This window comes from Rhinolophus hipposideros (assembly GCF_964194185.1).
Source record: "Rhinolophus hipposideros genome assembly, chromosome: 22".
NCBI classification, from domain to species: domain Eukaryota; kingdom Metazoa; phylum Chordata; class Mammalia; order Chiroptera; family Rhinolophidae; genus Rhinolophus; species Rhinolophus hipposideros.
In genome coordinates this window covers 45,362,481-45,387,108 of record NC_138068.1, presented here as the reverse complement: position 1 = coordinate 45,387,108, position 24,628 = coordinate 45,362,481, and the positions used below count along the sequence as shown (strand labels likewise).

General features: G+C 44.1%; 1 protein-coding gene across 9 annotated transcripts in view; it reads left to right on the top strand.

Annotated features, from left to right (window-relative positions):
* Positions 1–20,033: 20,033 nt before the first annotated feature.
* The window catches only part of SYNDIG1 (synapse differentiation inducing 1), a 148,907-nt gene continuing 144,312 nt past the window's right edge, over positions 20,034–24,628 (top strand). For 4 of the 9 annotated variants that reach the window (XM_081033966.1, XM_081033968.1, XM_081033963.1 and 1 more), the window contains exon 1: positions 20,034–20,453. The gene's annotated coding sequence lies outside the window, so the exon portion shown is untranslated. The other 5 variants (XM_081033970.1, XM_081033965.1, XM_081033964.1 and 2 more) reach the window with 5 other exon arrangements.

Genomic DNA, 24,628 nt, shown 5'->3' with positions numbered 1-24,628 from the left:
ATTGCATGGCGATGCCACTGAACCCTCTCTACATGGAGAAAAGATGCTATCATTGCCTGCCCCCAATTCAGTTTAGACATGAGGCCTAGAGAGATTAAACAGCTCACCCAGGGCAGGGTGACTCTCTCTGACAGACACACGTGCACACACATCTGCTCTCACACTCACACACAGTGTTAATAAGTGGCAATGCAGCCTTTTGACCCAGAGATCTAGCTCATACACAGGACTTTACGATGCCTCTGGAAATACGCATCCTTTTATGGATCTTAGCTATCAAGTCTATGAAGTTAGAACTGACAGGAACTCTAGTTCGACTGAAAAATCCAAACTCAGGCACGGGTGAACAATGTGCTCAAGGTCACATGGATAAGGTTATCTAGAGAGCCTTTGGGACCTCGAAGATGTCTTAAAACCCAAGTGTCTTGGGCAGGTTCTGCCAGAATCAGACCCCAAGATGAGTATCCATGGGCAAGTGACTGGTTATGGAAGAAGTCCCAGAGGAGGCAGTCAGGGAGCAGGAGAGGAGGGTGGGAAAGATAGAAAGTCACATGGGGCAGGATGTCAGAGAAGTTCTATGGAAATGAGCTGAAGCTTGACCCCACAGAGGGCTCTGGAGGGTAAGCAATGCCTCTGAATTTATCCTGCCTGGAAGCAAGGCAGCTGGACTTTTAAATGTCTATCTGTCCATCCATCACTGGTTACTGGACACCAGGAAGGACAAACCCACAGGCACTCCCAGTTCTCTGTGCTTGAAGGGTAAGCCCAAGTCCTCTGAAGAAAGTATGAGTGCTGGAGTTAGAAGAACAGTATACAGAAATTGTAGAGTGAGGGCACAGGTCAGATATAGGAATCAGGGGGTATCTTGGTGGAGATCACCAAGGATGGTCTCCCAATGTTAGTATGATGCTCCACATGGAGCCAGAACCACACCCCATTATTGCACAGCCACACAACCTCATCAGGAACTGTAGGGAACTGGGAAGCTGTCCAAATGTATGCAGTTAAATAGATCAAGGAGATTGAAAAATAAAGTTTAAAAGAAATGTTGACAAAATTAGAATATTTAGCTTCAAGAGAAAATGAAATAGTGATCCAGTAACTTTCAAGTAAATAGAGACACAGTGATGACGACTGATCAAAACAACTCCAGACAATCCACCAAAAGAGCGGTTTATTTGGGAAAAGAAATGAAATCACCACAGCAGTGTGAGAACGCACACCTTTGGCCAGAGCTCCAACCAGTCACACACATGCAAAAAGCAAGAGAGCCCTCCCAATATGGTCTCCCTCTCCCTTTCCCTCTCTCTTTCCCTCTTCTTTCCCTCTCTCCTCCTCCCTGCCCCCTCCCTCCCTTTCTTCCTCTCTTCTTCTTCTTCTTCTTCTTCTTCTTCTTCTTCTTCTTCTTCTTCTTCTTCTTCTTCTTCTTCTTCTTCTTCTTCTTCTCTCTCTCTCTGTCTTTCTCTCTCTCTCTCTCAGAAGTTACCACAAAGTTTTAACAGGAAGTCAGGACTAGAGAGTTAACAAGGGGCCCAGCTCCGTCCATAGTCCTCCCAGCTCTATGGTTAGTCATCTTAAGATGCCAGTTCATTTTTATTGGTGGAAAGAGAATGATGGCTGATTCAGTGACTAAAGAGCTAGGATATAAGACTTAATGGACAAGAAGAGGGGCTGGTATCAGACCTAAGGGGCTGGTATCAGACCTAACAAGAAATGGCAGCCCTAGAAGGCACTGACAGGAGTGAGCTTTGCATGTCTGGGATTTGATGTACAGTGTTACACAGGTCCTCCTTTAGGAGTACTCAGGTATTCCTAAAGTGACTTGTCATGAACATAGAAGCATGACACAAAGATATTTCTGAGCATTTCTGAGGATTTGATTTTGGAAGCAGAAGAACATAAATATGAGAATGAGACAAACCCAGGATGAGTAGCTCTTCCACACTCCCCTTAGCCCTGTATGAGGGGAGTTGAAGTAGTTAAATCCTTCCAAGCATGGGCCTGGAGTCAGGATGCTCAAAGTTATGGCCCTTTCCAGCTCAGTGATTTATTAATATCACTTGACCTCTTTGAACCTCAGGTCCCTCCCTTGTATGGAGGGACCAGTCCTGCCTCCTGGGGCTGTTGTGAGTACAGACATACTCAGAGCTAGGAACAAATAATGAAATATCAACGAGAATGTCTCTTTAAAGGTGAAATACAGGCCCATGTCTGGGGGAAAGGTGGTGTTCACTGCTGCTTACAAAAATTTAAAACATTCATCTGTTCAAGCAGAATTTATTTGAGTCAATAAAGTATCATCAAGGGACACCCAAAGCATCTTGAATATCTAGCTCAGACTATTTATATTTCTTCCAGCTATTGACATAGCACCTTTCATCATATCAGTACTGTGTGGAAATGTAAGCTCATTCATCCTCCCATTGCCCTTGGGTGTGAGGTAAAATAAAAAATTAGCATCTCCAGTTTGCAGATACAAAAACTGAGAAATGGATCAAGTTGCTGCTTCCTCAGTCTGGAACAAAAGCAAGGTTTGCTGTATGTTTCCCCCTTTACAATCTTAAGTTTCCACTCCATGAACCAAGTCTTCAAGGCTCTTCATTGCTCTTCTTGCTCTGATATTTATTTCTTCTTCCTCTTCTTCTCCTTCTTTTCCGCCTCCCCCTCTTCCTCCTTTGCCCCTCCCCCCTCCTCCTCTTCCTTCCTCCTTCCTCTTGTCCTTCTTGTAAAAATGAATGGATCCTTCTTTGAAAGGAGTGAGAAAAGAGCACACAAAAGAGGTATGAAAATCTCAGCTAGGACTGGATTCTGGCACACAGAATTTGCCCTGATTTATACCTGGTTACTGCCCCAGAAATAGTAAACCAACAGCCTATGAGGTCCAGTACCAGAACTGCAGCTGGGAGAAGCCGCGGTCTGAAGTCAAATACAAAGACTGGGGGAAATAGAAGTAAGTAGCTACATCATTAGCCAGGAAAGTAAAGAGCCAAATGGAATCAGTGGCAAAAAATGGGTTTCCAAAGTGTGGTTTAGAAAGAAGTCCCTTTATGTGAATGTGATGGATTGGGTCCATCATACCTCATGACCAGCACAAAGACAACATATACGGAAGGGCCTATGCTAAGTGTTACACAGACAGGGAGGCTTCATGAGTGCAGGTGTTGGACTTCAGAGATGTCCCCCCATTGCACAGTCACCCCCATGCCTCTCAGTCACCGTAAACAGCACATTTTCTCAGGATGCTCTGCAGCAAGCACAGCAAAAAGGAGCCTGCTGACTGGCCTACCACAGCTCCTGGTCAGTAGGTTACCTGCCCTCTTCAGTGGTCTGTCCTGCTCCCTGCAAGGAGGAGAGCAAAACTCCCAAGGCATCTCCATCAGTGTCTGCCATTTAAACCACAATAGAAATTATTGTGGCATTTGTGTCTAAAGAACTTTGATAATTCTTGTGTTACTATTTTGATTTTGGCTGGCAGGCTATTTATATGACAGTCAGAACTCGTGGGTCTAAAGACTGTGATATATTAGAATTAAGGAAACCCATAAATATACTTATCTTCACAGAAAAAAAACACACCACAACAACATTGTTTGTATTGCCTCTATAAACTCCCCATTTATTCAGCTTGAAGGTTCAGCTGATTTTGTCACCTTGGAACATTTGAGGCCACTTGACATATCCTGATGTTTTCCTTTTACTTTCCCCTTGAACTCTTCAGAAGGGAAGTGAGCTGAGGTTAAGTGAGCTGGAAATACTGGAGTGACAGGCTAGCAAAGCAGAAATAATCAGAGAGATAACCAGATAATAACCAGAGGGAGACAGAGATTAGAACACACTGTCTAAGCACAACTGCTAACTTTAGAAAGAGCAGGGAGGCCTGCCACACTGAGAATTGGCACAGCTGCTTTCTTTATCCATGGTGTCACCCTGGCCTCTGGCCTCCCCATATCATGCTGCGGTTTCTATGCCATGAGACTGTACTGGTACCAACCTGCAGGCTCCGCCCTGCATGTCCCCTCTGCCCACAAACTGTCCTAAGAGAACAGGCCCAAAGGAGAGGGCAGCCGAGGGAATGCATGCTTACAGGTGCCATTCACCATGCAGCTATGACATCCTGATTGCTTCTCCAGAATTTGCCTTTACTTGTCAGTTAGGGAACAGTTCTGTTGTTTACAGGAAAAATACATGCTTCTGTTGAAAACTGTGTTTTTAGTGAAGTAATAAAGTATATTTTTCTGCCTGTTGACTATTTCGGTGCCTAAATAGAGTTTCTTCACAAGACCAAATACATTATTGTGGGTACAGCTATTCTGTGTGTGGGCGGGAAGTAGCAGACCTCAGCCTCCAGCTGTCCCCACTGCTGTCCCAGCGCTATGTCTCTAGCCATGAACAGTTTGGTACCTGGTTAGTGGGAAACCCAGCTGTGACTGCTAAAAGCCTACAGCAATAAAAACTTTGAAAAAATATACATTGTATTTATTAAAAGTAACCCCAAATTTTAATTATCAATTAAAATTTTTAAGAAGGCCAAAAGCCATATAATACCGGTATATATAAATTCTAAGGAATAATTTTGTTTGCAGCAAGAATATTCCACAGTATTCAAATGGTGTGCACTCAGTTTTATGATGCTTTTTAGCTCTCACCATGAAAAGCATTCATGGTGGCTGCTGCAGGTAATGACTACTCATCACTCACCTTCTTATGTTCACATGCACACATGCACATGCTGCCCCACACACACGTGCACAAACAGGTACAGTCTACTGGCAAACACCTTCTGGTCCATTAAGTACAATAAGTAAGGTGAATAAAGAACAGTGGTCCAGGCAGGAAGTGGTCTGGCCAACAGAGACATAAGGAGGGCAAGTCCCTTCTTGAAAGAAGGACAGGATCCTAATCTTGTGTTCCGGAAGAAGGAATGTTGGAGACAAGCCTGCCTATGGGTGGGATGGCCATGCAAGCCAGCAGTGAAGCAGATAAGGGGGCAGGTGCAGAAGCATGCCTGGCCAAGAAAAATGGGAATTCCAAGTGTTGTCCTGAACAAGGGAGTCATGGCACTAGCCTGCAGATACTTTTGTAAGAGAAACACATAGCCAAAAGTATGACAAAATCAGTGTGGCTAATGATGTGATGATTTCAAACTTTTCTAAAGAAACTCCAAAGCCGATCGATCATCTTTCTTTGCTGTCTATGGAAGATTTATTCATGGCTTAGCTTACATATATAAATCTGATTCTGTCATTCTTCTAGTCCAATGTTGCTTGTGGCCAAAGGGTGAGGCCCAACCTTCTTAACAACTGGTCTGAGGCCTTTAGTGATCAGGCAACTGCCTACCTCCCCAGCCTGACCTCCTGACCTCACAGGAATTACACACTGTTGCTCCACGCTTCTTCTGATCTAAAAACCTGTAAAAGCTACTTGGTGCATACGAGAACCACAGTGTACCCAAGTGCCCACACACAGGTCTGTAACTCCTGATACGCTCTTGGGGCTCAGCTGTCCTGATCACTCCCAGCTTCCATGGACTACACTTCTACTTGCTCTGTTCCACTGGGACCCCTGCATTCCCAGTCAGAGGAATTGTGGAACTGCAGAGCCACTGCCTGTTTCCCTGTTCAAATAGGCAGGGCCACATCTGCCTTGCCTATCATGGCCCCCAGCATTGCTGCTCATCTCTGCCTTGTTGTAGATACCAGCAAATGTTCCTAAACCAGTGACAAATGTGCAGGCCAGGAAAGGCGCATCTAGTCAGTTGGTCTTCCAAAGCAGTCTGCCACTGCAGATACCATCACTTTCCATTATTTATGGGGTCGTCTTATTCTGCTATTCCTTCCATGACTGTGGGAATGAGATGTACGTATTTGACAAACTACACCACAGTTGTGAAACCCCTTCTGTATGTTCTGGATTGTCAGGTGGTTCTTTGACAAGAGGAAATTCTTTCATTTGTAAAGCCAGCCAAGGCATATTTGTCCTGCATCCCAAACTGGATAGCTTCTGTGTGGCATGCCCAGTGCTTGCTGTTTGAGGGGCTCCTCATGGCACCGCGGTTTCCTGATATCAAGCAAACCACGTTTAAGGGACTCCAGGAAGGAGAAGCTACCAGGACAGCTGGGGCAATGCCAAGCCCTGGTTTTCTGTGGGCCCTGTTCACGAACATGATGATCGCCCAGCAAACAAACCTAGAGTGCAGGAGAGTGCTTCATGGTTTGGCTCTGGCACTGGCCTGATTAAATACGAGTGAAAACCTGAGAATCACAAAAATGAAATTGCTTACCTTTGTGGGGTCCCCCCCCAGTTCCATATCCTGTAAGATTACAGAAGTGGTTAATTTTGCAATAGAACTCTTTATTATTGGAAGAAAAACAAGCACATGTAGCAAAAATATATATCTTCTTGAGCTAAAAATGAGTCCTTAGGCCTTTTAGAAAAATGCTGGAGTTCATGCTAATAATTAATGACATATTTAAATGCTTTGCTCTGAACCAGCAATGTTTTCAATTATCCCAACCTCTTAGCTTTTCATTATATTAGAGCTACACTAGGACATGTAGTTCTTTTGTACAGCAAGGAAAACATGGCCTTCTTTCACTTTATTGAAGAAGGTACATTGCTCTGTCCACTTCAGGGCATGGATCAAAGTAGACATTTGAATCCATTTTGGAGGGCTAGTGTTTTTGAGTACTGCTGTAAATTTTGACCTCACTGTCCATTCTGAAAGCAAGGTTTTGTAAAGCCAAGCTTTCTCTCACTTTTTTTCCCCTCTCCAACAGTCCTGGAAACAATCCTATTTTTCAACTTTTGGCAAATATAATACATTTTCTGAAAGATACTGATTAGTCTGATACTGCACTCTGTCATAATAATAGATATATGTTATGAATCATTAACTGAACAGCAGGAATTAGTTATAAGATAAAAGTCAAATAGAAGCCATCTGCTGAGGCAGGACAAGAGTGAGGCAGTGTTGGGATCTGGAGGAGCATACAAGTTGGTGACACAGGGAGCTGGTGCTGGAGGCTCTGGTGTGCAGGCTGGATTGCTACCTGACATAGCTAGAAATGTCCAAAAGAATGTGAGACCAAACCTGTGTTTAGGTCAAGTGACAGTCTAAGAAGAAGAAATGAATTATCAAAGTCAAGAGAGGGAGTAGATGCAGTGTGGTGGCAAGCAGGACAGCACAGCAGGGGCACTTGAACTTGATCTCTCTTTTCTGACTGATCTCTGGCTGCACAGTATGTATGGGCTGCTCACTAGGAAAGGCACAAGATCTATCCCAACTGGGCAGCTTAACCAAACCTACCTTTGTGTGTATCTGATGTAATCCACAAAAACAAGCAGCCTTGTGGCCCAGTCTTAACAGAGGCTCACATTCAAAGAAAGAGCAATTTGATATCTAACATCTTAAAGTAAAATGTGGACTTGGGTGATACAGGAATTTCACAGTGAATCGCACAACAAAACGTCCCAAGATCCTACTTAGATGATGCCTCTCTGGTGCCAGAGGGAAGCTGTTTGAAACATGTTCAGGCACCACCCAGAATACGGGGTGCTGATGCCTTCTGGGCCCAGGGAGAACAGAGGCTCTGAACATGCGCTTCCTCTTTTTTTCTCACCTGGGTGATTCTGAGAAACACTTCCTTTATTCATCAAACAGTTCCAGGAGATTAAGAACCGGTTGTTGCCCACAGTGGTGATCACTTCAGGGATTCCTCCTTGGACTGGCTCCCTCTCCCTCCCCGTTGACCATCCTGGTAGCACTTCACTGTCCCAGAAACTATTTCCTAAACAAACTGCCTCAACACACCCTCAGGCTCTGATTTCAGGAAAGGAAGCTAAGGCCAAGATACCTGCTTTCTGGATATTGCACCACCTGTATTTTACTGAGGTGGAGAGAGCTTGTCCAGGTGTGTGAAATTGTTAGCTCTGCTGAGAAAAACTACACCAGCAGAGGATGGGCACACAGACACTAAGAGAATAGGTAGCAAAACCTTCTAGTTCAGCTTTAGTCAGGTCCTGAGGGAAGAAGAAACAACTCTGAAGTGTTACTCACCAGCATGTCTGACTATATCCACAGAAACCACAGCTCCTTTTTGGTGTATTCACTTGTATAGGTGCCCTGGACTAACCTTCCTTGGCAAATGCCTTCATGCCCATTTTGTAGATGGAGAAACTGATAAAGAGGTTGAAGAGTTGGTTGAATGTCAACATGGTAAAAACGATGAGGTGGATTTAATCTGACCCACCAGACTCTGACCTGCCCCCTTCTACTATACCATAGAGTGTCCCCTGGCCCTAGACATGCCCAGGTGTCTCTCTAGGCTCTGGTTGTCAAGGCCTGGAGCTGAGTGGAGCTGGCAGCCTACATTTGCACTATCTTAAAAGAGAAATTAAGGCTCTCCCAGAATTAGAGTGATACTAAAGAAATGTGCAGGTGAGAGTCATTAACAGCATGATCCACAGAAGCCGAAGAACAGGTAGATGCAATCAACCAAAGAGATCTAGGGGGAACTAAGGGGACACAGCACTGTCAGCCACACTCAGCCTCTGCCCTTTGAAACAAGAAGCACTTGGATGAAAGAGAGAACATCTATCACACCTCTTACATAGCATTCTGTAGGCCTTCCAGCACCACCATCAGTTTTGTGCCAAGAATCTAGAATTTGCCTTTCCCCTCATCTTTCTTGGGAAGAGTACCCAGCAAACCCTGACAGTCTTGCCAACTGTCTTTAAGAACAATAACCAGCCATCTCTGCTTAGGAAGGCATGCTGAGTGGATTGAACATATTCTTGCCTCATAAAATGCCAGGTCACAGGTATTCTAATTATGCTCATTTTAGATATGAGGAAACCCGGGCGCTATAAGTGAGGACAGAGAGTGATGGAAATGGCAGATGCTCACCTCGAGGTCTGCCTGCCTCCTACATCTGAACTCCTCAACTGATGGTAAGCATTCAGCAGACTCCCAACAGACACACTCTGTTAATGTTGCTACTGGCAAAGTTGAAGACAAGGCTAGATATGAACCCCACTCCTTCACTCACTAGCTGTGTGATGACAGGCAAGATGCTCAGTCCCCAACACTCAGCTTCTTCATCTCCCCGCTTCTTCATCACTCCTACCAACCCCCACAACTCAGATCAACATTCAATGAAGTTATGCGTATAAAGAACCTATCTCTAGACGTCATCAAAATGGCGGCGTAAGGTGAGCCTCTGTAAAGCTTCCCTGGAATTTACACCTAATTGAACAACAATAACTTAACAAAGACTCCATGCACAGCAGACAGGCAAGACGAAGAGGCCCACAACTGAATTAACCTAAAGGTGGAAGAATCGCGCCAGCAGGGGTGGGGGGGAGGGAAGGGAGAAGTGCGGAGTTGGAGCCTCGCAAGCGCAGGATGTAGACATAGCTCAGTGCTACGAACCCGCTGCATCCCAGAACTACCGCATCTGCGGCAGAGGGAAGAACTCAGACTGCTAGGGCTCCGCTTAGGGTCCACAGGGCTGAGGGGGCAGCATATAACACGGCTGAACCCAATGCTCACGGCAGAGACCTCGGAGAAAAGACTGAGGGAAGAAGGTGGAAAACAGTGGTTTAAGCTCTCACTGCCGAGCAGAGAATGGAAGCCTTAGTCACTGAGACTAGCCACCCCATCCCTATCCTCCCAGACTCGCCCGCCCCCACCTGCCGGTGCTAGAAGTGGAACAGTAGCAGTGTTAAAAAAAAATAACAGATTATTAGCTGTTCTGAGAACTATGGACTGCAGACACAGATTCACAGCCCAACTAGTTCCGGCAAAGGGGAGGGAGCTGTGGAAGCAGGACCACATGTGGTGGTGGTTGCAGCCATTGCTCTGGGCCACCTTTCACAACTCACCCCGCCCCTGGCCCCACCTTTCTGGGTGGATCCCTGCAGGAGTAAACAGAACTGCTGAAACATACCGGCTCTGAATCTGGTGCAGAAAGAGCTTTCGAAATTCAAATGCTCTCCACATCCCCACAGGGACGTGGCGCCATATGACCCAGACGAACTGTTAACAGAGGAGAGGCCCGTCTCCCAGGGAATAACCTCATTGTGTGAGAAGCTGGAATAGTACAGAGAAAACATAGCACTACTGTGTGAGAGAGGAAAAAAAAGGCTGTGGTCTGAGAGAAAATAAAAGATTCTACCAACAAGTACTGGAAAACAAAACAAAGACCTCTTCCTATAAACCTGTTGCAGAAGCCACTCTTGTAGATGTCTAGGAAGAGAAATAACAAATCAGTAATTGCCATGAATAACCAAGGCAACAAGACAGCTCAGAAAGAAAGTGAAAAGTCTCCAGAAAAGGAACTTAAAGATATGGAAATATGTGACTTAAATGACAGAGAATTCAAGATTGCAGTTCTGAAAAACCTCAAAGAGATGCAAGAAAACACAGAAAGGCAACTTAATGAACTCAGAAATGCAATCAAAGAACAACATGAGCATTTTACGAAAGAGATTGAAATTTTAAAAAAGAACCAAATGGAATTTCTGGAGATTAAGAACTCAACAGAAGAAATTAAGAATGAAATAACCAGCTTAGGTAGTAGAGTGGACGAGATGGAGGAAAGAATCAGTGACATCAAAGATAGAAACCTGGAAATTACAGGGATGGAAGAAGAAAGAGACTTGAGACTTAAAAGAAATGAAAGAACTCTACAAGAACTTTCTGACTCCATCAGAAAGAGCAATATAATAATAATAATACCAGAAAAGAAGAAAGAGAGAAGGTAACAGAGAATATATTCAAACAAATTGTTGATGAGAACTACCCAAATATGTGGACAGAACTGGATACTCGAATCCAAGAAGCAAATAGAACACCTAATTACCTCAATACCAAAGGCCTTCTCCAAGGCACATTGTATTGAAGCTGTCTAAAATCAACGACAAAGAAAGAATCCTCAAGTAGCCAGGGAAAAGAAGACAGTAACCTACAAAGGAAAGCCTATTAGATTATCATCAAATTTTTAAGCAGAAACTCTACAAGCCAGGAGGGAGTGGAACCAAATAGTCAAACTATTAAAAGGGATAAATTATGAGCCAAGAATAATATATCCAGCAAAGATATCCTTTAGAAATGAGGAAAGAATAAAGACCTTTCCAGACATACAGAAGCTGAGGGAATTTTCTAATACACAACCTGCACTACAAGAAACACTAAAAGAGGCTATTCGACCACCATCGACAGGGACAACTTGTGGCAACCAAAACATAAAAAGGGGGAGAGTAAAGGCCTGAACTGGAATATGGGAATAGAGTAAGTAAGCGTGCTGAGAAAATGGAATACTCTAAATTTCATACTTTCTTTTAAATAAACTTAAAGGAAACCACTCAAAAAAAATCCAGAACTGAAATATATACTGTGATAAAAGAAGAAACAAAGGGAAACATCATAGAATACCACCACACAATAATAATAGACAACAACAAAAAGGCAAAGAAACAATGGAGACACAGCCTTACCAGAAAACGAAAGATAGAATGACAGGAAATCCTCACATATCAATAATCACCCTAAATGCAAATGGACTGAACTCACCGATAAAAAGGCACAGAGTACCAGATTGGATCAAAAAACTAAACCCAACCATATGCTGTCTCCTAGAGACACATCTCAGCTACAAGGACAAGCATAGACTCAAAGTGAAAGGGTGGAAATTGACACTCCATGCAAATGGTACCCAGAGAACATCAGGTGTAGCCATAACGATTTCAAATGAAATAGACTTCAGGGTGAAAAAGATAACAAGAGACAAAAATGGACATTTCATAATGGTAAAGGGAACTATACAACAAGAAGACATAACAGTCATCAATATTTATGCCCCCAATCAGGGAGCACCAAAATATACCAAGCAATTACTAACAGAACTAAAGGGAGAAATTGACCAAAACAGAATTATACTAGGGGACTTAAATACATCATTGACAACTATGGATAGGTTATCCAAATAAAAAATAATTAACGAAATAGCAGCCCTAAAAGTCACATTAGATGAAATGGACGTATTTGACATTTATAGAGCACTTCATCCTAAAACATCAGACTATACATTCTTTTCGAGTGTTCCTGGAACATTCTAAAGGATAGACCGTATCTTGGGACATACAATCAGCCTCAGAAAATTTAAGAAGACTGAAACCATATCAACCATATTCTCTGATCACAAGTCTTTGAAATTGGATATCAACTGCAAAAAGAAAAAAGGAAAAACCACAAATACATGGAGATTAAACAGCATACTTTTAAAGACCGACTGGGTCAAGGAAGAAATTAGAGGAGAGCTCAAAAGATACATAGAAAGAAATGACAATGAAAATACATCCTACCAAACTTTTGGGGATGCAGCGAAAGCAGTTTGAAGAGGGAAATTTATATCATTACAGGCCTACCTCAAGAAACAGAAAAAATCCCAAATAAATACCCTCATGTTACACCTTAAAGAACTAGAAGAAGAAGAACAAATGATACCCAAGGTCAGCAGAAGAAAGGAAATAACAAAAATCAGAGCAGAACTAAATGAAATAGAGAATGAAAAGACAATAGGAAAAGTTAATGCGACAAAGAGCTGGTTCTTTGAAAAAATTAATAAAATTGACAAACCCTTGGCTAGACTCACTAAGATAAAAAGAGAGAAGACACTAATTAACAAAATCAGAAATGAAAAAAGGGAAGTTATCACGGACACCACAGAAATACAAAGGATCATCCAAGAATACTATGAAGGACTATATGGCACCAAATTCAATAACCTAGAAGAAATGGACAAGTTCTTAGAAATATATAGCCTTCCAAGGCTGAATCATGAAGAACTGGAAAATATAAACAGACCCATCACTAGTAACGAAATTGAATCAGTCATCCAAAACCTTCCCAAAAGCAAAAGTCCTGGACCAGATGGCTTCACTAGTGAATTCTACAAAACCTTCAAAGAGGATCTAATACCAATCCTGCTCAAACTCTTCCAAAAAATTGAAAAAAAGACAGTACTCCCTAACTCATTTTATGAGGCCAACATTACCCTGATACCAAAACCTGGTAAGGACAACACAAAAAAAGAAAACTACAGACAAATATCTCTGATAAATACAGATTCAAAAATCCTAAACCAAATTCTAGCAAATCGAATACAACAGTGCATTAAAAAGATTATTCACCACGACCAAGTGGGATTTTTTCCCGGGGCACAAGGATGGTTGAACATCCGCAAATCCATCAATGTGATACATCACATAAACAAAATAAAGGACAAAAATCATATGATTATATCAATTGATGCAGAAAAAGCGTTTGACAAGATACAACATCCATTTATGATTACAACAGTTAATAAAATAGGTATAGAAGGAAAATACCGTAACTTAATAAAGGTCATATACGACAAGCCCTCAGCTAATCTCATATTTAATGGTGAAAATCTGAAGCCCTTTGCTCTACGTTCAGGAACATGACAGGGCTGTCCCCTATCACCTCTGCTTTCAAACATAGTGTTGGAAGTCCTTGCCAGAGCCATCAGGCAAGAGAAAGAAATAAAAGGCATCCAACTTGGGAATGAAGAAATTAAATTATCACTCTTTGCAGATGACATGATGCTATATATAGAAAACCCTAAAGACTCCACCAAAAAGCCATTAGAAACAATCAACGAATATATAAAGTTGCTGGCTACAAAATCAATGTACAAAAGTCCATTGCATTCCTATATACTAACAATGAAATCTCAGAAAAAGAAATACAAAAAACAATTCTCTTTGTAATTGCAGCAAAAAGAATAAACTTAACCAAGGATGTGAAGGACCTATATGCTGAAAAGTATAAGACATTTTTGAAAGAAATTGAAGAAGATACAAAGAAATGAAAAGACATTCCATGCTCATGGATTGGAAGAATCAACGTATTTAAAACGGCCATATTACCCAAAGCAATATACAGATTTAATGCAATCACCATCAAAATCCCAGTGGCATTTTTTAAAGATTTAGAACAAAAAATCATCAGATTTGTTTGAAACCACAAAACACCCCGAATAGCCAGAGCAATCTTAAGAAAAAAGAACAATACTAGAGGTATCGCACTCCCTGACTTTAGCTTGTACTACAGGTCTACAATAATCAAAACAGCATGGTATTGTCAGAAAAACAGACACAAAGACCAATGGAATAGAATTGAGAGCCCAGAAATAAAATCACATAAATATGGACAGATAATTTTTGACAAAGAAGCTAAAAACATACAATGGAGTAAAGACAGTCTCTTCAATAAATGGTGCTGGGAGAATTGGATAGCCATGTGCAAAAGAATGAAAATAGATTGCTCTGTCACCATGTATCAAAATTAATTCAAAATGGATCAAAGATTTAAGCATAAGACCTGAAACAATAAACTGCATGGAAGAAAACATAGGTACTAAACTTATGGACCTGGGTTCAAAGAGCATTTTATGAATTTGACTATAAAGGCAATGGAAGTAAAAGCTAAAATAAACGAATGGGACTATATGAAACTTAAAAGCTTCTCCACAGCAAAAATACCATCGACAAAATAAGAGGCAACCAACTGAATGGGAGAAGAGTTTTGCAAACAGTGCCTCTGATAAGGGGCTAATATCCAAAATATACAAGGAACTCATGAAGCTCAACAACAAAAAAACAAACAACCCAGTTGAAAAATGTGCAGAGGACCTGAAGAGACATTTCTCCAAAGAGGACTTACAAATGGCAAATAGACATATGAAAAAATGCTCAACATCGCTAATCATCAGAGAAATGCAAATAAAAACCACAATGAGATATCACCTCACCCCAGTCAGAATGGCTATCATCAACAAGACAAATAGCAACAAGTGTTGGAGAGGCTGTGGAGGAAAAGGAACCCTCATACACTGTTGGTGGGAATGCAGACTGGTGCAGCCGCTATGGAAGGCAGTGTGGAGGTTCCTCAAAAAATTACAAATAGAATTACCATATGACCCAGCAATCCCTCTCCTGGGTATCTACCCAAAGAATTTGAAATCATTTATACATAAAGACACGTGTGCTCCAATGTTCATTGCAGCTTTGTTTACGGTGGCCAAGACATGGAAACAACCAAAATGTCCTTTGATAGATGAATGGATAAAGAAATTGTGTTATATATACACAATGGAATACTATTCGGCGGTAAGGAAAGATGATATAGGAACATTTGTGACAACATGGATGGATCTTGAGAGTATAATGTTAAGCGAAATAAGTCAGACAGAAAAAGCAGAGAACCGTATGATTTCACTGATATGTGGTATATACACCAAAAACAAGAAAAGAACAAGACATACAAATGAGAAACAAAAACTCATAGACACAGACAATAGTTTTGTGTTTACCAGAGGGGTAAGGGGGGGAAGGGGAGGGAGATGAAGGTAAGGGAGGTCAAATATATGGTGATAGAAGGAGAACTGAGTCTGGGTGGTGAACACACAATGGGATTTATAGATGATGTGATACAGAATTGTACACCTGAAATCTATGTAATTTCACTAACAATTGTCACCCCAATAAATTAAAAAAGAAAAAAAAGATCCTGTCATATTCTCAGGTGCAATTGATTGCAAAAATTGCCCCAAATTCTTCCCAAACCTCATCACATCCAGTCTCCAATGTGACTTTATGGCTCCATCCATTAAAAGGTGGAGGCTACTTCCCCATCTCCTGAATCTAAGCTGTGCCATGTGACCTGCTTTGGTCAATATGACCGATTAGCTATTTTTAACATGATATCAGTGTGAAAAACTGTATGTGTCCAGGCCTGCTGCTGCTGCTGGGCACCCTGCAGATTCCAGTTGTGGAAGAATCCTGGGCCAGCCTACTGCAGAAGGAGAGGTTTATAGTCCAGTTGGCCCATCACCCCTGTCCATAGCCCACCAACCCACAGACATATGAATAAGGATTTTGACTGGCATCTGACCACAGCTGCCTGAGTGAGCCCAGGCAACACCACGTGAAGCACAAGCAATCTATCCCAGGAGGCTCAGCCTGCACTGACAACTCTCAGAATTGTAAGCAAATAAATGATTGTCATTTTAAGCCACTGGGTTTTGGGGTAGTTTGTTATGCAGTAGATAATTGATACACTGGCACTATAGAGGTTGCCTAAAATATATTCACTTTCTCTCTTCCTTGATGCTCTTCAAAGTGATGTAATAGATGCAGAGGCAAGACTGCTGATTTGGAAATCAGTAACGCAGATCTGAGCTTGACTGCCCTCCACTCAGAGCCTCTGGAACTATTTCCTCACCTGTAGAATCAGAGCGTGGTACACTAGGTAATCAAGAAGGGCTCCTCCAACTCTAACGTTCTTACATCCTATTGCATCTTTCTTCCTATTCTAAATTCTCACTTCAACATTACCTCAGAAATTTTTCTAGGTTTTTAATATTTCTCCTTTTATTCCTGATAGCAATTTTTGTTTTTCTTAGAGCCTCACCTACCATGTCTACATTGAACATCTGGATGGTCATCTTTCTGTCCTTCTGAGTCAGTAAGTTCCTACTTTAATAAGATATTGCAGCTTTTCAATTCCTGGATGTCACCAATTTAAGTCAAACAATTTAATAACACGTTGGGTGAGGGAGGCCAGGAAAAACTGGATTCATTGCATTGCTTTACAAGCAGGTATACCATTCTTCATCTTTAGTATTACAATCAATGTCGGAGGCAAAGTATTCTACATATTTGATCTATAGATGATTTCTGAATGAGCACTGTTGAGCCCTAGACACCACATACAGTACCACATGGGCATTTTGTAATCCTTGCCCATGGTCTAAATCCTTTAGTTCAAGACATATTAAGGGACATGTATTTGAAAAAACTCAAATCTATGTTTCCTCTTACCAAGCCATCTCTCTGGGGATATAACACCTTCTCCTGAAGGTAGTCCAGAGGCCTGACATTTGGATGGGTGCTTGAGTGACACTTCTTCACAACACATGAATTGGCCCCACCAAACTCTCTTATCTCTGAAAGTTTTGTAATCTGTTCTAGGAGATAAGCATTGTTGAGAAGGTACCCAATATCCCAGAGATTTGGCAACTTCTACTGTGTCCCACTGCAGTCCCTCATTTACTTTCTTATTTCAACGTTAAATCATAGCATAATAGTTATGAAAACATTCCAAACAACAACTAGGGATCTGCATTTAAAACAACAAGGGATCCTATGTGTGCAGCTACCATTCTGGATCAGCTGAAGTGTCCACCAGCAGCCCCGGACCCCTTCCCTTAGCTGGCACATCTGCTAGGAGCAGATGACATCTCTCTCTTCATTTGAGATTCCTGGTCCTGACAAGTTTCTTTTGCAATGAAGTGTAAGGCCCATTAGGATTGTAGAAACACTAAAAGATATGTGTGTGTATGTAGGGGGGAGGACAAAAAAAGACAACATTCATCTGGGGATCTTTAAGCTATATGAGTAGCATGGGAGAAAATAATGAATAATAATAACAATAATACCCACCACATCATGAAATTTTCCCTTTTCTTTAAAATTATCCTCTTCTTCAGAGACTTATATTTTTTGACCCCACAATCCAATGTGATTTTTTCCCAACAACTGTCAATCACTGAGTATTTGTTCAGTACCTGGGATGTGCCCAAGCAGAGAGCTTTACAAGTATAAACACAGTGTGCTAAGAGAGCCCAGCCATATAACTGGGAGATGTTACATTGAGTGAGGCATGTTATAAAAATTAAGCCTTTGAAAATTTTAGGAAATGCAAGACTCCCCCTCCATACTCAAAAATCACTTATAAGAGCCAGGGTACAGAGTTCCAAAGCATTGGCCTGAAACTTTCAAAGTACCTAGGGCATGGAGATAGTCAACAGAACTCAATACAGGGGGCAACTGCAAAGGCATTTTCTTCCTTTAACTTCTGTAACCCTCAGTTTTGGAGGGAGTACTCCACAGGCAAACGGAGGTGACCAGTGATCACGTGTTATACTATACTCAGGAAGCTGCCTGTCTGCTATATTAGGAAAAGTCCAATTTAAAATTCAAACCGTACCCTAGAGGCAAAGATGAGTCAAAATTGTAACGGAAGCTGGTGTTCTCTTGACAAAACATCGTCAACTCAAAGTCTAGACAAGCAAAAGTGCACTAACGGAGAGGCAGGGAACCTGGGTCAGGCTTCTCCTGCAGATTGGGTGCCTGCAGATTGGGTGCCTGCAGATTGGGTGCCTGCAGAAATCTGTTAACCTTTTTGTAAAAAACCTCAGCTTCTTCATCTGATAAACAGGAATAATGATTCTCCACCTCTAGTGAGTCTAACAATATCTATCTGCTCAGCTCAGTGGTTCAGATGAGAGAATGTTCTATTCAGAGAAGGATTCAGGAACAGTAATCAACTTTACTAAGTTAAGGTGGCATTTTCCTCTCATTTGAGTTCTTCCAGATGGAGAAATGTACAATATTCGTTTCTCAACATTCCAGACCACAGCCTTGCAGCTCTGGGATGTAGAGGAGGAATCCCCAGTTGTGCTTTGCCATGTTTTGAAGAGAGATGGATGTGATTCCATGTGGGTAAAGACAAACCACAGGTGGTGCTGGTTCAGCTAACCTGCTCCTCCAACTCAAATGTGTCCTATGGTTGCACTCTGACTTTGGTATTCTCTTTGGGCTGTTGAAGTTCCAGGGGAGCCAAGTCTGATCAAAAGAACAACAAGGAGGGACCTGCTGTTCTGGCACCACCTCCAACTCCTACCTATGGAAATTCCACAAGAGGAGGCAAAGGAAGCAAGCAGCAACCTCTGAGGCAAAGGGCTGTTTACCAAGCTGGAGGAGGACTCGGCCCCTAGGTGGCTTTCATAAGGCATAACCAGCCTTGATCACGAGGGGCAAGCCTGCACTGGCAAGGCTGGGGCTAGTGGCAAGTCTGTGCCTGGCGTAAAAATTGGCTCACAGATGTTTTTCTAAATCACTTTTGACCCTCTTTATGGTATATCTTTCACAGTTCATGAAATCCAAACTGAAAATATGACTCCCGGCTAACAAAACGCAGACTTGGGAGTTGGCCCTCCCTTGGCTCTGGCTCCCATCTACCTACTCTCCTCAGGATTGTGCCAACACTCCATTTCCCACCACAGCCACCCTAGTTTCCTTTCAATTCCAACTGCAAAAAGCCAGCGACGACTGGACAACAGACCTGCTTCAGGTTGGGTGGGGGTCTTGGAATCTGGGCCCTGCACCTGGTTTCCACCTGGTTTGCACCTGGATGGACTTGAACAGATGCCAGACCCATAAAGTGGGTCCTTATTAACCTCAAAGAGGAACCAGAGCTTGGAGAGGCCTTTAGGACCAAGGGGAGCCATCTCCTCCCTTGGTGGACCCAGGTGTCAAATCCCTGTCCTCTGAGTCCCAAGTGGCTGCCCCTCTCCCTCAGCCTCTGTCATTCTCAGATTCCCAGACACCTGCCCCTGGCCACCTGCCAGACTGGAACACCAGCAGGGGCAGGTCTGCCTGGGGAAAAGTTGGCCGCCACCTTCTTGCAGGGAAGTTTCCTCCTCCTCCTCCCCCTCCTCCCTTTCGTCGTCCTCCTCCTCCCCCTCCCCCTCCTACCTTCCTTCCTCCTCCTCTTCCTCCTCCTCCTTCCTTCTTCCTCCTGCTTCTCTTCCTCCCCCTCCCCTTCTTCCTTCCTCCTCCTACTCTTCCTCCTCTTCCTCCCCTGTCCCCTCCCCTCTTCCCCTCCCCCTCCTCTCCTCCCCCTTCCTCCTCTCCCTCCTCCCCTCCTCTCCTCCCTCTTCTCCCCTTCCCCTCCCTCTTCTCCCCCTCCTCCTTTTTCCCTCCCCTCCCGCCTCCTCCTCTTCCTCCTTCCCCTCCTCCACTTCTTCCCGTCCCCCTCCTCCCCTCCCCCTCTCCCTCTTCCCCCAACTCGTTCTCCTCCTCCTCCTCCTACTCCCTCCTCCTCTTCCTCCTCCTTCTACACCCTCCTCTTTTTCCTCCCTGCCATCCTCCCCCGGAGCCCATGACTGCTGTCTCCTGCACGCGTGTCGCCAGGCTCCGTAAGCCGAGCCGCGTGCCCCGGAGCTCCCCTTCCTCAACCCGCAGGCCAGGCGCGCGCCGCAGGAGTCTCCCCTCACCCCTTCCTTTCCTAGGGGCCACAGGGCCGGGAGCTCCCGGCCGCCCGACCTGCCGCCGCTGTCCCTAGTCCTGCGCTCCAGAACGCGCCGGACTGCTGGGGCGCGGGCGGCGAGCGCAGGGCGGGCATAGCGGGGGTAGAGGAGCGGAGCGGAAGGGATCGAAGAGAAGGGGAGGGCAGAGAAGGAGAGAGCCAAGGAGCTGAGGAGCAAAGGCGGGCGCCGCCCCGCCCCGTGCCCCTCACGCCTGCTCGCTCCGGAGACGAGCGGGAGGCCGCCTGGGCGCACTAACCGGGTCACCTTGTCCCGGAGGTAAGTCCCACCGCCCAGGCACTGCGGGAGGCGGAGGGGCTGGCTGGAGCGGGGGGGGGGGGGCTTGCGGGCGGGCGGCGAGCACCAGAGGCGGCCCCGCGAGGGAGGGCGTCCTGGCTCCGCCCGGAGCGCGCAGACCCGGTGGCGGCGCGGCGCCTGGGGTGAGTCGGGGGGGTCACTGCAGCGGCACCTGTGAGGCGCGAGGTCGCCAGGCGGGAGGGGAGAACAGAGCAGGCGAGGAAGATGCCTAGGAAGGGGCGGGGTGCTCTCAGCTCAGCCTGCAGCTTGGCTCCTCGCCATCCCCGGCGCCCAGGCGACACGGAGGGGCTGCTGTGTAGTCAGTGGGACCTAGTGAGCCCGAGATCTGGGAGCGCGGCAGAGCGGGGCTGCCCAGGCCGGGACGGCGCGCGGTGGGCATGGGCTCTGCGGATTCGGTCGACCCCCTGGAGCGACCCGAAGGAGACTGGCTGCGGCTGGTGAGTGGGCAGCCGCGGAGCTGGGGACCAAGGTCTGTCTGTGGCCTGGAAGGAAAGCGGGCTTCGATTTTCACATAGCTGATGGGAAAAGGAAGGCGAGGGTTCAAATGCGCTGGGGTTGGAATTTCCTAACAGGCGACCTAGACGGAGGCAGGAACTCCCCGAATCCCTCATACCGACGAGGGCAGGACAGGCATCCGTGAACTGCCTGGTCCCTGGGAGCCACCAGACCAGGCGCGGTGAGCGAAGCAAGTGGGTGCGTATGGAGGGTTCAAGTTCTAGCCTCGATTTCCCTAGGTATGATTTCGACCTCTTTGTGTGCGCTTTCCCAGCAATAGGGAGAGGAACCTGGACGACAGAGTTAAGCATTTTCCTTAGGGAAGGGGCTTGGATAGCTGTGCATTTTCTCAAATCCCAGAAGAATGGGCGCTCACAGCCCTGCTTTGGTGGTCGCTTGAGTTTTCTGGACAACTAGAGGAAGGGGTCCTCTGGTCGCATTTAATTTCCTCTGGAGTCTGCTCTCACGCAGAGGTTTGGATTCCCAGCACCAGAATTCAGGTGCTGGCAGCCCTTCTGCGTCAGATGCGGTAGCGCTGCCCTGCTCCTGGCGGGCACCGGATGTCTGTGCCTTCCTTGGCCAGCTCCTGGTGTTTAGTGCAGCACTGTCCGAGGCTGATTTGGGAGCTAAGGGGTGCGCTACTCTGTTCTCGGGCGGTGGGGCGTGCGCGCGAGTCTGTCCGCCCCACTCCTGCTGGCCAGTGTTTGGTCAGAGCCCAAAAGAAGAGGCGTGTTGCGCAGACCTGCAGTCTGTAGGGTGAGCAGCCTGGTAACAAACCCAGGAGGAGCGAGCCAACTTTTCTTTGCTGAGGTGCGGTTACCCCGGCAGTGCCATTGGTTCAGGAATGTAGTCCTCCAAGAGGGGTCTGACTCCAGAAATTCTCCCGGCAGTTAAAGTGAAAATTAGCCGCCAAGGGGCCGGTGTAGTCTGGCTAGGACAGGAAGTAGCTGGAGCTGAATTTTCTGATGAATAGTTGCATACTTTGTGCCTTGCAGTTGTGTGGAATATCTGTCTGGAGATCACACCACAGAGCTGGGCCTGTGGGATGTGTGAGGAAGAGTCCTTCCTCCCTCTGGCTAACACCCTCTGGCACTTTTTCAAGGAGCAAATGTTGATTTATGGCTAATCTGGTGCCCTCTCTCATCCTGCCCCCACCTACTTCCGGAAAATGTAATAGGCCTAATCAAGAAGGGCCTTGTTAAGTAAAGGAAATAATTGGGAAATCTATGTTTCAATTTTTTTTTATTATGGAAAATTTCAATGGTACATAAGGATAGAGGGAATAGTACACTAAATCTCCAGTGTACCCATCATCCCACCACCACACTCATTAACTATTTGCCCTTCCTCCGTGTTTACTGCCCCTCCTTGGAGTTCTGGAGGCCATGTTTGATGAAGGATTTAAAAACCCATTGCATTCACCTCTAGATGCATTCCCCTGTATCTCCAGCTGATGAAGTTTCATATCATTTTTACCTACTCAGAAATGACTGCTTTAAATGATTCCACCAGAACATATGTGATGTTAAAATAAAAACAAAAACACCCCCATTTTCATTTTGGGATAGAAAAAGAAAATCTGCTAACATTCCTTGAGACATGAAGTGGGGAACTAAAGGGAGAAGGAGAAACCCAGATCCTGGGAAAAAGAGACATTTGAAACAACATAGATTTGACTTATACCATTTGATGTGCAGGGGATAGACAAAAATCCAGTTGAACCATGATAGACAAAAAAAGCTTTTTTTTTTTTGGTAAAAGTTTTAAAAATAATTTCATAAATAATAAGCAGTTAATTTCTTCCATATTTAGCATGACATTATAGTGCTACACTGGACTCAACTCATCTTTCTCATTAACTCTAACTCAAGTTTTCTGGGAGTTATTACTATTATAATAGAATACAAACATATTTTCTTATGCAAGTTTTCTATCAAAGATAGTACTATTCTGAGGTTCTGAAGAGTACTAAATATTTCATTTCTTAATTAGAAAACATTTGATCATAACACCAATCACATCACCCTCTAGAGAGACACTACTTGCTCAAATTTAATTCCAAGTGTGGTTATTGTTGGCTAGAGAATAGCGTGGAGAAAGCCTGTAGAGACAGTGGGGGTTGAACCCCCACACACATGCTTACATGGCCCCCTCCCAACCTGCACACCTCTGCACCATCCTTTGTATAAAAACTTTTCCTAAAAATTGTCAATGATGTTCTTGGAGGATTCAGACTTCTGAATACCTTTATAAGTTACACTATTTAAAGGTATCCTTAGCTAAGGATATGAACTTTTGTAATATGAATAACCATCCTGTAAGTGAGCAGTTTCATGTCTTCCTTCCCCCAAACAAAACCTTGTCTTTCCATGACAGTATGACCCTGAGCCTCTCACTTCGGCCTTTGCAGGGCCCCCGTGCACATTGGAGATTCTCATGGCCAACACAGATTGATTGTGACCTATAGTTTGAGCAGACTTCAAGTTACCAGCAAAATTCTTTTAATGAGTAGATGAAGGTGGCAAGGATTGAAGGATGGAGTGTTCATTTGTCAGTAGCAGTGAAACAGTGGGGCTAAATGAGTAGCAAAACATTCTGTTCTTTCAATGGAAAGTCATAAGGTTGTTTTGTGGAAACATGCTGTTGTGAGATGACACTGGAGCCATGGCTTTTGACCCAACATCTTTACATTGCAGACATTGGACCAACGTGTCAAAAAAGCAAAACATTAAAGATATTCAAACATTAAATATTCAAAACATTAAAGATAGGCTGACCACCGTCCTGCCCACGACACCAGAATTTGAATGAAGATAGTAGTAGGTAATTTTAACAATGATTGTTCAATATTCTCTGTGCAAGATATTTAGATATTTCAAATTATTCCTGAGGGTTCATAAACATGTGTTTTAAAGAGAAGCTGCAGTAACTCTTTCAGGTACCAGGCTGCAATTCAGTGTCCTCATTGTCACATTATTTACTTCAAGCGGGCAATATACTACATTTCAGCTGGCAGTGGGGGAGAGAGGAATCAGTGAGACACATATTTGTGATTTTCCTGTATCTGTGGCTGCCATGCCTCCCCATTATACTTTTTAGAGTGCCTGTGGAAGACAGGTTTTAAACTCTGGGCTCTGTTGCTTGCGTGCTCAATGATCTTAGACCACTTAACTTTTCTGAGATTCTTTTTCTTTTCAATTCTTCAGGTCCTCTGCCCATTTTTCAATTGGGTTGTTTCTTTTTTTGTTGTTGAGTTTCATGAGTTCCTTAGATATTTTGGATATTAGCCCCTTATCGGAGGCACTTTTTGCAAAAATCTTCTCCCATTCAGTCGGTTGCCTCTTTATTTTGTCGATGGTTTCTTTTGCTGTGCAGAAACTTTTAAGTTTCATATAGTCCCATTTGTTTATTTTAGCTTTTACTTCCATTGCCTTTGGAGCCAAATTCATAAAATGCTCTTTGAACCAAGGTCCATAAGTTTAGTACCTATGTTTTCTTCTATGCAGTTTATTGTGTCAGGTCTTATGCTTAAGTCTTTGATCCATTTTTAATTAATTTTGGTACATGGTGACAGATAACAGTCTAGTTGCATTCTTTTGCACGTGGCTATCCAATTTTCCCAACACCATTTATTGAAGAGA